This window comes from Hyla sarda, chromosome 6, assembly GCF_029499605.1.
Source record: "Hyla sarda isolate aHylSar1 chromosome 6, aHylSar1.hap1, whole genome shotgun sequence".
NCBI lineage: Eukaryota > Metazoa > Chordata > Amphibia > Anura > Hylidae > Hyla > Hyla sarda.
The window spans coordinates 111341054-111354144 of record NC_079194.1 but is presented as its reverse complement, the minus strand read 5'-3'; the positions used below and the strand labels follow the sequence as shown (position 1 = coordinate 111354144).

The 13091-nt window shown below is 42.4% G+C and overlaps 1 protein-coding gene across 3 annotated transcripts in view; it reads right to left on the bottom strand.

Annotated features, from left to right (window-relative positions):
• Positions 1-13091, bottom strand: part of SETD5 (SET domain containing 5) — a 106426-nt gene that overhangs the window by 48918 nt on the left and 44417 nt on the right. For all 3 annotated transcript variants that reach the window (XM_056524673.1, XM_056524675.1, XM_056524674.1), the window contains exon 2: positions 5876-5940. The gene's annotated coding sequence lies outside the window, so the exon portion shown is untranslated. The remainder of the gene's footprint in view (positions 1-5875; positions 5941-13091) is intronic.

The window sequence follows — 13091 nt, the reverse complement described above, 5'->3', positions numbered from 1 at the left end:
ATTTCCTCTGGGATAAGAAATGGCAGCCTGCAGTGGAAGCTGCCGACGTCACCTCTGGGACAATGCCTCTCCCTCCAATGCAAGGAAATTCTTTTGCTCAGGGAACACCAAAATATTAACATGAACAATGTGCTGGACACAAGTCAGAGGAAAGAGAAAAGTTTTTGTTTTTTAAAGAGTACCTGTCATCAAACCATATTATCTAATCTAAGATTATATTCCCTAACTACTCCTAACGCATTCTGCCCTTAAAAAAAAAATTCCCAGGCTTTAACCCCACTAGGATCAAGGGCACAGAGGTATGCCCTCATGTACTGGGACTTAAGATCCAAGGGTGTACCTGTAAACCCTCTGCATTTCCATTCACCGCCGGTAATACGGGTCTCCGGTGGCCTGGAAAATAAGGGTTATCGGTGCTGTCCGAGACAGCACCAATCCTCCTGAAGGGATGTGAGTGAGGTGGCAGGGGTTCCACCCCACCTATCACTGCGATTGGATAGAAGTGACCGAACAATCGCAGATCAGGGGCATGTTTAAGTTCAGTTCCCCCGTTCTGCCCACCCATGGGTGTCCGGGTAGAGCGGAGGACCAGTAGGGAGCAGCGGGTGGCGGAGGTGTCCGGGTCCAGGCAGCGGAGGAGGAGGCGGCGGCAATCCAGGCAGGCGACCTCAGCAAAGTAAGGGAGCGGCAATGAATGTGGCAGCTGGTGAGTGGCCTCAAAGATCTGGAGGACCACAGTTTGGAGACCACTGTGCAGGTGTCTCTAAACTGAGGCCCTCCAGATCGTGCAAAACTACAACTCCCAGCATTCCCACACAGCCATTTGTTATCTGGGCATGCTGGAATTTGTAATTTTGAAAAATCTGGAGGGCTACAGTTTGGAGATCACTGTGCAGTGGTCTCTAAACTGTGGCCCTCCAATTCTTGCATAACTACAACTCCCAGCATGCACGAACAGCAAAATGCTGTCTCGGCATCCTGGGAGTTGTAGTTGCGTGCCTCCAGCTGTTGCATAACTACAACTCAGCATACCCTTAGGCAGTCAGTACATGCTGGGAGTAGTAGTTTTGCAAGAGCTGGAGGTCTGCCAATATGGTGAGTTATTAACTTAGATCTTCCTATGTCATTCATGTGTATCATCCTTTGCCAGTCCTGTAATTCTGGGATTTGTAGTTTTGGAATAGTTGGAGGTACACTGTTTGTATAACTCTTTTTGCAGCAGTGTTGCCTTCAGCTGTGTGCCTACAGCTTTTGCAAAACTACAACTCCCAGCATGCTCAAACACCCTTTGACTGTCCAGGCATGCTTGGAGTTGTACGTTTGCAACAGCTGGAGGAACATGTTTGGTAAAACTGTTACAGCAGTGTTGCTTCCAGCTGTGTTCCTCCTGCAGCCTTGTCAATCAGCCATCTCGTATTTATGACCCTTGGACACCCTCATGCTGCTGTGGGTCTCAGTTTCCCAGGAGGTATGGGGACCCCTAGTGGTGGGAATTTTTGAGGCAGTTTTCTTTAAAATGTGAACATTTTTTTAAAGAAGTATCTAAACTATTGTTTTGCCAAGATGTACAACATATAAAAAGTTATATCTGAAAGTGCCCATTGAAACAAGGGAAGCCCTGCAGAAAAGGGACATGTCACTATTTCCATGCAGTTACACTCTGGAGCTCCCACTGAAGTACATTGCTCCAAAAAATAAAAGGTAACACTTAAACAACACAATGTAACGCCAAGTCAATCACACTTCACACTGTCCACTCAGGAAGCAACATTGATTTACAATTTCACATGCTGTTGTGCAAATGGAACAGACAACAGGTGGAAACTATAGGCAATTAGCAAGACCCCCCCCCCCCCCAATAAAGGAGTGGTTCTGCAGGTGGTGACCACAGACCACTTCTCAACCGGTATTGCGGTATGGGAAAAATTCATATCATGCAGGAAACAAATTTCGGTATTCTGTATGAACTGGTATACCGTCCAGCACTACTTACAGTCAGACACCGTGCAAGACATTTGGCATTTGCCAGAGAACACAAAGATTGGCAAATTCACCACTGGCGCCCTGTGCTCTTCATAGATGAAAGCAAGTTGACACTGAGCACGTGACAGTCTGGAGACACCGTGGAGAATGTTCTGCTGCCTGCAACATCCTCCAGCATGCCCGGTTTGGCGGTGGGTCAGTAATGGTGTGGGGTGGCATTTCTTTGGGGGGGGCCGGACAGCCCTCCATGTGCTTGCCAGAGGTAGCCTGACTGCCATTAGGTACCGAGATGAGATCCTCAGACCCCTTGTGAGACCATATGCTAATGCGGTTGGCCCTGGGTTCCTCCTAATGCAAGACAATGCTAGACCTCATGTGGCTGGAGTGTGTCAGCAGTTCCTGCAAGAGGAAGGCATTGATGCTATGGACTAGCCCGCCCGTTCCCCAGACCTAAATCCGATTGAGCACATCTGGGACATCATGTCTCACTCCATCCACCAATGCCACGTTGCACCACAGACTGTCCAGGAGTTGGCAGATACTTTACTCCAGGTCTGGGAGGACATCCCTCAGGAGACCATCCGCCACATCAGGAGCATGCCCAGGCGTTGTAGGGAGGTCATACGGGCAACGTGGTGGCCACACACACTACTGAGCCTCATTTTGACCTGTTTTAAGGACATTACATCAAAGTTGGATCAGCCTGTAGTGCGGTTTTCCACTTTGATTTTGAGTGTGACTCCATATCCAGACCTCCATGGGTTGATAAATTTGATTTCCATTGATAATTTTTGTGTGATTTTGTTGTCCGCACATTTAACTATGTAAAGATGAAAGTATTTCATACGATTAGTTCATTCATTCAGATCTAGGATGTGTTATCTTAGTGTTCCCTTTATTTGTTTGAGAAGTGTATAATGCCCATGTGCACATGCCTTAAGGGTATGTTTATAGGGGCAAAAAAATAACACCTTAAAAACACTAATTTCTATGTGAGATTACAAATGGAACCACTCAGAAAAGCGACAAGTTACTTTCTTAACACCAGATTTTTCTCTCAACTTAAGTTAATGGAATAAGGCAGTGTTTCCCAAGCAGGGTGCCTCCAGATGTTGCAAAACTACAACTCCCAAAATGCCACTGAATAAGGAAATCACAAAGTTATTAAGGCTTTTTATGTTTCTTTGAACATACATGTTTTAGCCGCTGCATGCGGGCAGACCACCACCCATACATCATGTAACCAAATGGCACAACATTTTGCTAGGTCATATAATTAAAACCGGGCACCCACTGGCCACCACATGTGATCAGGGTATTGTAAGCATGAGGAAGCTGCAACACATGAGTACATCCTAAAAATGCCAAATAAATTACACCATCCCAACATAATATTAGAAACTGGGTGCTATAGGACGATCACTAGGTGAACAACTCTGTGCTGTTCCATAAACAATAGATCTTACTTCCCAGTATGTAGTAAGTGCCCAGCAAGATACTAAAGGTGGTGTGAAAGACCAATAATAAATTCAGTATGGCAGCACCCATTTAATAAATTATTCTTTTCCCAATCAAACACTGAGGTGCGAGTTTCTAGAATGTTTCAGTCCATGCATATAGCACAACTATTTCCCATTAAGAGATCCCTCCCAAATCTCCCTTTACATTTTATGACTGTAGTGAAAGAAGTGGGTCATGAACCTATATGTAGGTTGTATGAATATCATTAAGGCTTTGCTCAGTGTGTGTTTAAACCTTCCATGTGAGGTATATGTTGTGACTGCTTTCCAAAATATGATGGAAGGCTCTGACATATGCCACTGTGTCAGTGACACATGTCCATAGGCTTGCAGTATTTTTTTTGGCAGCCATTCCGCTACACTATTCTATGAAGTGGAAAAAAACACGAGATATATCTATATATATATCTATATCCATACACACACACATATACATATATATATATATACATATATATATATATATATATATACACACACACACACACACACACTGATGAACTTGTTCCCAAAACATCAATGCATGAAAAAAAATTACATCCAGGGTCCAACATGCTTAGTAGTAAGAAGTTGCAGATATTTTTGTATTATGTATTATTTTTGCATTATTGTGATATTTCATTGTACATTGTTACAGGATAATTTGACTTAATATATAAAGCATTGCATCTATGTATTGACCTGAGGGTGATGTGGTTACACATTGCGATATTGGTTGCCACAGACTACAGCAGTGTTACAGAGAATGTACGCTCCACACACAAACAACATTTTGCTGAATTAGAAAAGTTCAAGGAGAGTCTGTTCAGCCTACACACCGCAGCAAGACAACACACTGAAAACCAGCAGCCCACGCAATATGCAACAGAGGTACAGGATGGCAGCATCTTCACTCATCATTTACATGAACAATGCACTCTAGTTCTGGATGTAATCATGTAAGCCTCTAAATGAAAACTGGTATATATATATGTGAATGTGTGTGCGCATATAATTTATTATGTGTTTAAAAAAATTAGACCAATGCCGCAAAATGTGTCACATCAATCAACCCATCCATGCAACAACTAGAGATTCTTTCCTCCTAGTTAGGCCAGTGTCCCAACCAGGGTGCCTCCAGATGTTACAAACTACAACTCCCAAATGCCCGGACAGCCTTTGGTTGTCCAAGCATGCTGGGAGTTGTGGTTTTGCTGGCAGCCTCTAGACCAAGCATAAACAACCTTTGGCACTGCAGATGTTTTGGAGTACATCTCCCATGATGCTTTTACATCTAAAATGCTGCCAAAAGCATCATGTGCGATGTAGTCCACAACATTTGTAGTGCTGAAGGTTGCCTATGCCTGCTCTAGACACATGCTTTCCTGGCTTCTGGGATTTGTCCAGCATTAAGGCAAGAAATAGATAAATAAAGGTAATAAATAGAATGACTTTGCACCACCAGCTAAAACATATCTACGCTCATCAGTCTTTGGGTCACAAGCCTGTACTAAACCAACTAGTCTACTGGGATTACAAACTAAGGCCGTAAATCCAAACCTGCATCAGAATATTGCGGATTCTCACTGATCTCTCAGAAACGTAGAAATGTTTTATTAACCTGATTTAACCAACGCAAAAAATGTCATCCAATTTGTCCCTAATGATCAGTAATTCTCAACTGTTGCAAAACTAGAAAACTGAGCACTCTGAGAGTTGTAGTTTGAAATTCAGCTGGAGTGCCACAAGTTGGAGACAAGTAGTCTAGATAACCTCCAAGACTTCTCATTTAAAAAAAAAAAAGGAATATCCAACATAACATTTTTTAATTATTTTTTTCCCAAATGTCAATAACAGATATTAGAAAATAAATGTCATATTAAACAGGAAAATCTCAGGGTATGGGCAGAGAATGCAACAACAAATGAAGCCATTTAGTTTCTTTGTTTAGGGCAGCACATTTTACAGAGATATCTATGTCTCCTGCTATATGCACCAAATCACTTGTGCTCTCTATATCGATTCCCCCTCCTCTGCTTCTGTCCACAGCTGGCACTCTGCAGCAAGGCGAGCACGTCCTAACCTCCCAGCTCTCTTCTAAATCAATAGTGAGATTTGCAGCACTGCTGTCAACCCGTGCTAATAGCAGACAGGCTGGGCTGCCTCCCTCATCCTGTCCCCAGGAGGCGCTGCGATTTATCAGACACCTTGGTGTGGCTCGAAATGCTATTGACCCCAAATCTTCCCATGGAGGATTCTCTGCCATCTATGTGGCTCAATTAGACAGAACATCTCATTCCAGTAGAAAACGGGATGCTATATTAACCCATGCGAGGCCTGTAACACAACAAGGATAAGAAACTAGTCACAAATGGACACTTCTTAATTCTCACCTTTAGACTGGCCTGTGGCCGTGAGGGTCCAATAATCTCTTCTCCCAGCGATCTCTGGAAGTCTGCTATAAAAAAAAGAAAAACAAAAATCACAGGTTACAAGGGGGGGGACATGTAAAAAGCCATCAGACACAACTTGTTTTTCTTCAGCATTTTGCACTGATATTCAGGCTATTTTATAAACAAGCCTTGTACATGACCGCTAAATGATATTTTTATATGGACAGCTTCTGTGACATATTAAAGATCAGACTGAGCTAGCATTAATGTGACTACCAGAGGCGTCCCTTGGATTACCATGTAGAAAGGTTTTCTTCCCAGCTCTGTCACACCCTCTCTTCCTTGTGTGCTCTCTTACTACCAAGACATACTCAAATGGTTTCATATCACAACACGTTCTCCAGCAGTGTGTGGGATTGGGGGAGAAGGAAGAAGAACTGCTGTGCAGTAGTGTGTTTAAGTCTGTGGGGGGGGAAAGAAGACGAAATGTATAGAAGGGATTCAGTGCACAGTGACAGGGGGGAGAGAGATTGTGACAGGAGGCAGGTGAGGATCATGCAACTTATGTTTTAGTTGTAGACACGCCTGGATAACAAGGTGAATGGATGGGTCTGAATGGAGAAGCAGAGGTCAGTACCTGTGCCAGTGTTTCCCAACCAGGGGGCCTCCAGCTGTTGAAAAACTACAACTCCCAGCATGCCCGGACAGCCGTTGGCTGTCCGGGCATGCTGGGAGCTGTAGTTTTGCAACAGCTGGAGGCACCCTGGTTGGGAAACACTGATCTGTGCACTGCTGTTTTATTTTGCCTGACAACAATACCAAACCAAGGAGGAATGATTCCACATCAACCTGGATGGTAAAAGGTCAGTAAATCCCTCTGTGGCTAAATATCAAGTGAAGCACAAGAAAAGGAAAACGTGCAGAAAGCCAAGCATTAAAATAATCAGTCTGTTTATTGAAAAGTATGCACAATGGCCGACATTTATCATGGCCTTTAGACTGGTTTTTGTGTCTAGAAAAAGGCGCAAGCAGGGTTTATTTGCGCCTTTTGGTTTACAAATTTCTGCTGATTTTGAGTTGCAATCCACTGATTTTGGCAACATACACATGATATGGAAGGGTTTAGTGAAAAGGCGCAAAAAAAAAAAGGCGCAAAGCCACTGAAAAGTCTCAAACTACACCAGCCCAGACTTATGTTTATGTGAAGAGAAATATCCAAAAATGTGACCAGCAGAAAATTTATCAAATGCTCTGTGACCAATAAATCTGGGGCTCCTATACATTACCAGCATACCCAAAAAATAGGTGTAAAAAAATGCTTCACTTACACCTACAATGATAAATGCCGGCCCATACATTGCACATATTTAGAGTGATACGCAGCACTGTCACATCAGTTATCTATACAGAGAAATACCTAAGCCTCCTGTGAATGGTGACGTTTATAGGAAATTACATTGGCTATGAGCCTTAAGTGCGCTGCATCCATTATGCTGTAATTAAATCGGGAGATTTCATGGGGGGGGGGGGGGGGGGGTTTCTAGTGAACACAAACAGGTACAACCTAGTGACAAACATTTACATGGGTTTAAATGTCCAATTCTACGATGTTCACTGTATTTTAATTATTTCTGCAGTTACGTAACAGCAATAAAACACATTTAAAAATCTGCATTTCACCATGATTTGAAGCAGTTTTGAGAGTATATTTTTTTTTATGGGTGAATTATATTTAACATATTCTTTACTAGTAGAACACATGCTAGTATATTTGTATCACAAAATCACAGCAAACTGCATGGGGTTTAAGCCATCATGTAAACCCAGTTGTACAATGTTCAGTTTGCCATCAGTGGATAAAAACAAACAGAAACTAAAAATACTGCTTAGTTTGCTGAAATTGCATCCCTGATAGTTTGTTACAACATAGCAGTATAAATAAGCGCTCCCTTAGGCTCCTTTCACACTACTGTTAGTCCCGGTAGTGTGACGGCCGTTATGAAGATCGCGGGAGAAAAATTAGTGCTTGCGCAGTCTTTTTCTCTCGCTATTTTCAGCCGCAATAACGGGAGTTATAAGAGACATTCGAGGAATCCCATTCAAGGAGATGGGATCCCCTTTGCCCATTATAACTCCTGTTATACTCCGTTACAACAACGGACATGAATGGCTCGCAAAGTTGAAAAAAAAACACATTACCATAAAGAGTGTCCATTTGACCTATCTGGCTGGTATAGGTTATTATGCTGCAAACAAAAAAAATTACTCCTGGACAAAGCCCCCAGAGCTAAACACATCAGAGGTGTGGTAGGTGACCGGTGGGGGTATGTGTACATTTCTACTAGGGATCGACCGATATCGTTTTTTTTAGGGCCGATACCGATAATCGGTGCAGGTTAGGGCCAATAGCCGATAACTTATACCGATATTCCGGTATAAGTTATCGGCTATTTAACCCCCTGCGACACCGCTGCAGATCATTGATTTAAAGCGGGCGCCCGGACCACCCTCCACCCGGAACGCCCCCGGACACTACAGGAAGGATAGATGGCCCAGACCACCCCCATTACGGGTAAGTTTAATTTTTTTATTGACTCGGAGCGTGGGGGAGGGGCCCGACCGGTATAGCGGTATGGGCAAAAATCCATACCGGTATACCGCCCAGCATCACGGTGGGGGGTGCGGTGCGGCGGGTCGGGGGGTGGCGGTCGCGGTACGGTGGGGGGGCATTATCGGCAAGATAACTGCCGATACCGATAATGCCCAAAATCGTGATTATCGGCCAATAATATCGGCCATACCGATAATCGGTCGATCCCTAATTTCTATCTAGTCCTGCCATAGACATCTGTGTGGGACTACTGTATTATTGTGGGTGTTTTGTTTCGCTAGCCATGACTTCTTATTAGTACTATACAGCCATTATATTTGATTCTGTATTCCCTCCTCTCCTTAATCCCCACCTTTTTCTGTGTCCATGCCTCTTGCTTTTAACCTCTTTTTTGTATCATTTTCATAATACAGTTTACCAATTTTTATATATGGTCTGTTTTGGAGTGGTAAGGTTCATAGGTTATTTAAACAAAAAGCTAAATAAAAAATAAATTAATTAAAAAATAAAGCAATAGCATCCTCCTCCTGCAGAGTAATGAAGGCATCGGAAGCTTCTCCTCAGGGTATATGCACAAACATGAAAACATTTTTTTTTATCTGAACAGGGCCTAAAACATATCAGTTTGGAGTACAGACTATTTAGCTAACACAACATTATCTGGACTGGATAGACTAAGTAAAACTTCAGATTCACCTTCAAACATAATGTGTTAGGGACACACAGGCCTGACCATTGACAAGTTCTTGTCACGTGAACAGGACACATAAGGACGGTCCATTTTATGGTAAAACATGATTTTCTGCATGTATGTAAAGTCCATCCGCATCACGTTTTTGGGGTACATTTTCAAGATAACAGCAAAAAAGATTTTCTGACGTTTACCAAGGGAGGACCATTGACTTAAGTGGACCAAATAGTGTATTAATTACTAAATTCGGTCTATTTCCTGAACTCCAGAATGTAATCAATCATGCTTGAGTCCTGCCATTAGGCATCATTTACATACTTTTAGATCAGTGGTCTCAAACTGTGGCCTCCAGATGTTGCAAAACTTCAACTCCCAGCATGCCCGGACAGCCAACGGCTGTCCGGGCATGCTGAGAGTTGAAGTTTTGCAACATCTGGAGGGCCACAGTTTGAGACCCCTGTTTTAGATCTATGCTGTCTGTTAGTGACTATGCTTGGTTCATTAGTCAATTGGCTCTCCACATGTATGACACAGTAAACACTGGCATTCCCCTACAAACCGCATACATGATATGAAGTTATCTATTAATGACTAATGCATAGGGAGAAAAACTTATATTTTTTGCAGTTTTTTGTAGTTTCATAAAATGGCAGTAACAAATTTCTGTGCAGATTGGCAACCTGGCTCCTTATACTAATGCACTTCTGTGAATATTACCTGTACAGTATAAAGAAATCTGCAGGCAAAAGGATTAATTCCAGAGTGACATCAATGCTGCACGAGTCAACACATAGGCCCTCATTTACTACTGCAAACCAGACATGTTTTGTCGGGTTGTGCGCCAGATTCGGGCGCATTGCGCCAGAAATTCTGTCTGCGCCAGAATTGAAAAAAAATAAAATAAAAAAACGACTAACTCCATTTTACTAAGAAAACCCTAAAAGGGGGTGTGACCACTGTGGAAAGGGGCATGGTCACGTGGAAAGGGTGTGTGTTGCAAAACTACAACTCCCAGCATGCCCAGACAGCCAAAGGCTGTCTGGGCATGCTGGGAGTTGTAGTTTTGCAAGAGCTGGAGGAACCCTGGTTGGGAAACATTGGTCTACATAATGAAAAAAACATAAGGAACTAAGGATTAAAGGGGTATTCCAGGAAAAAACTTTTTTTTTAAATATATATATATATATATATATATACTGGCTCCAGAAAGTTTAACAGATTTGTAAATTACTTCTATTAAAAAATCTTAATCCTTTCAGTACTTATGAGCTTCTGAAGTTAAGGTTGTTCTTTTCTGTCTAAATCCTCTCTGATGACACCTGTCTTGGGAAACGCCCAGTTTAGAAGAAAATCCCCATAGCAAACTAAATTCTAAACTGGGCGTTTCCCGAGACACGTGTCATCAGAGAGCACTTAGACAGAAAAGAACAACCTTAACTTCAGAAGCTCATAAGTACTGAAAGGATTATGATTTTTTTAATAGAAGTAATTTACATACTGCTTAACTTTCTGGAGCCAGTTGATATATAAAAAAAAGTTTTTTCCTGGATAACCCCTTTAAACACACAAAAGAAGAAATGATACATAAGTGTGTACATCCATGTGAGTAAAAATGTCTGAATAAAAACATATCTGTGCCATTGTCCTATTCTCAGTCTATCTTGGATCAGGTTTTGTTCCTAATTTATTTTTATTATACAGAGGAAAGTGTGAAGTATTACCAATCCTGCTTCTACCGTAACATACTATATATGTCAAAGCAATGGCCATTTTTAGATCACGTCAGTAAGCATGATGCATGTTCTCGGTTAGTCATGTGTGTGAAAAATATTAGTTCCTTCTGTACACGTAAAGAGCTGAACAGTGGTGCAGTACTATGAAGCACACAAGGATCTTACTTAACACGACAAAAGAAGGCTGACCCACTGCAAGCCAATGACCACACACATTCAATGAACTGAGCGCACTGGTCAGCGTTCTGCTAGACTTGACACTGCGCACATCTTGGCAGCAGGGAATTTTGGCACCGTCTGATGCTCGGTAAAATACAGTGCGCTGAGTGTTCAGAGGAAAACTGGTAAAGCAAGTCTCCTTACAGTCCTCTCAGTACTGCAAAATGGTAGAGAGGTCACAGTATATTCTAAACAGGAGGGGAGAATGACCCTCAACATCCTTCCACATTGAACACCGAACCAACTAGGTACATCCCTTTACTATTTGAATGGAAGCTCAATAATGTTTAGCCCATTACACAATACCAACAGAACATGTCTTTATACTCAAAGGGGGAGATTTATCAAGACCTGGGTAGAAGAAGAGTGGTGCAGTTTCCCATGACAACCAATCGGATCGCTTCTTTCATTTTTCACAGGCCTCTTTAAAAATCAAAAAAGCGATCTGATTGGTTGCTATGGTCAACTGCACGGTCTTCATCTAGTTTTTTTTTTTATAAATTTGTCAGGAAACAAAGTCTGTATGCAATTGATGGCACAGAGGTAAAGAATGGCTCCAGATCGCTGCTAAAAGCTTATTCAGAACAATAATATGGCCACGGCCATGAGGCTTCACAGTACAAATGGAACACATGTGGATATATACCATAAAATAACCTACACAAATACTATCACATACTATCATGTCCCTGATGGCTCCGAAAGAGGCAAATGTATGGCAAAAGCACCACAATAAACAGAACAAACATGGTGTCACATTGAACTAATCTGGGAATACCAAACAAATATTCTGACATATCCATTAAACAGAACCATCATAGCCAAGGCATACATTAACATAGCTGATTTATTTTTTAATTTTATTTTTTAGATAGTTCAATAAAAGGTTTCAGTCCATTAGTACAGCTGCCAAAGAGTTAAGAGGAAATGAGAAATTTGACTATAGTTTGGAAGGAAGCAGATGGGGGTAGAGGTTTAAGACAGCCTAAAAGATAGGATTTCAGAACAAAAGGTGACGCCAGGCTTCAGTAAGGCTTCAGGAAAAGGCAGGAAGACAGGAGAAGCCTCTGAAGACACAAGGCCTTGTCTGACTCCCTCTTTGTACGGCAGAGAGGAGTTGGCAGCTCTGCTATGGATGATGCAATCCTGGTGTAAAGCAGCAGAGGGTAGACAGAGGAGCAGTATCAATAACCCAGCAGACTCCAGGGCTCCTCAGTGAAGCTTTGTCTCTTCTAAAACCTTTCCCTACCCATGGGTCCTGTCATGCACCAACATATATTTATAAATAATGCAAGCCAGAGCTGCAATTTAAGGGTTAAATTGTGTTCCACCTAAACCGCCTGCTTCACCAAAAACTTCTCACCAAACGTCCCCAACACAACAGACCTAGTGCTAAACATCACAAATTCATGGCAATATTACGGGGGATTAGAGATGTGCACTATATTTAAGTGCTCATGTGTTGTACACAGAAGCTTAATAGGAACCCAAAATAACTTGTGGGATTACCATAAATGGTTAAAATATTTTGAAGAGTTACAATGATTTCAAGCTCATGCTCCGCTTCTCAGAATGTGACAATTTGAAAACCTCCTTTAAGGGTGCGTTCACACGCTCTTTGTTTTTGAAGGTTTTCCGCTGGGTATTTGAAAGGGGGCGGGCTCTTCTCGGCTGTCCATAGCAGATTTTCCACGGAGGAATTTACGCTGCGAAAAATCCGCCGCAAGACCTAATGAAGTCAGTAGGGACTGCGGCGGATTTTCCGCAGTGTAAATTCCGCCACGGAAAATCTGCTATGGACAGCCGAGAAGAGCCTGCCCCCTTTCAGCGGAACACCCGCAAAAACAAAGAGCGTGTGAACGCACCCATAGGGTGGATTCACACAGATTATCTGCAGCTGATGTACTCCCTGCTCTAAGTCTAGGTACATTCTATGTTATCTTTGGTCTCATTGACATTTAG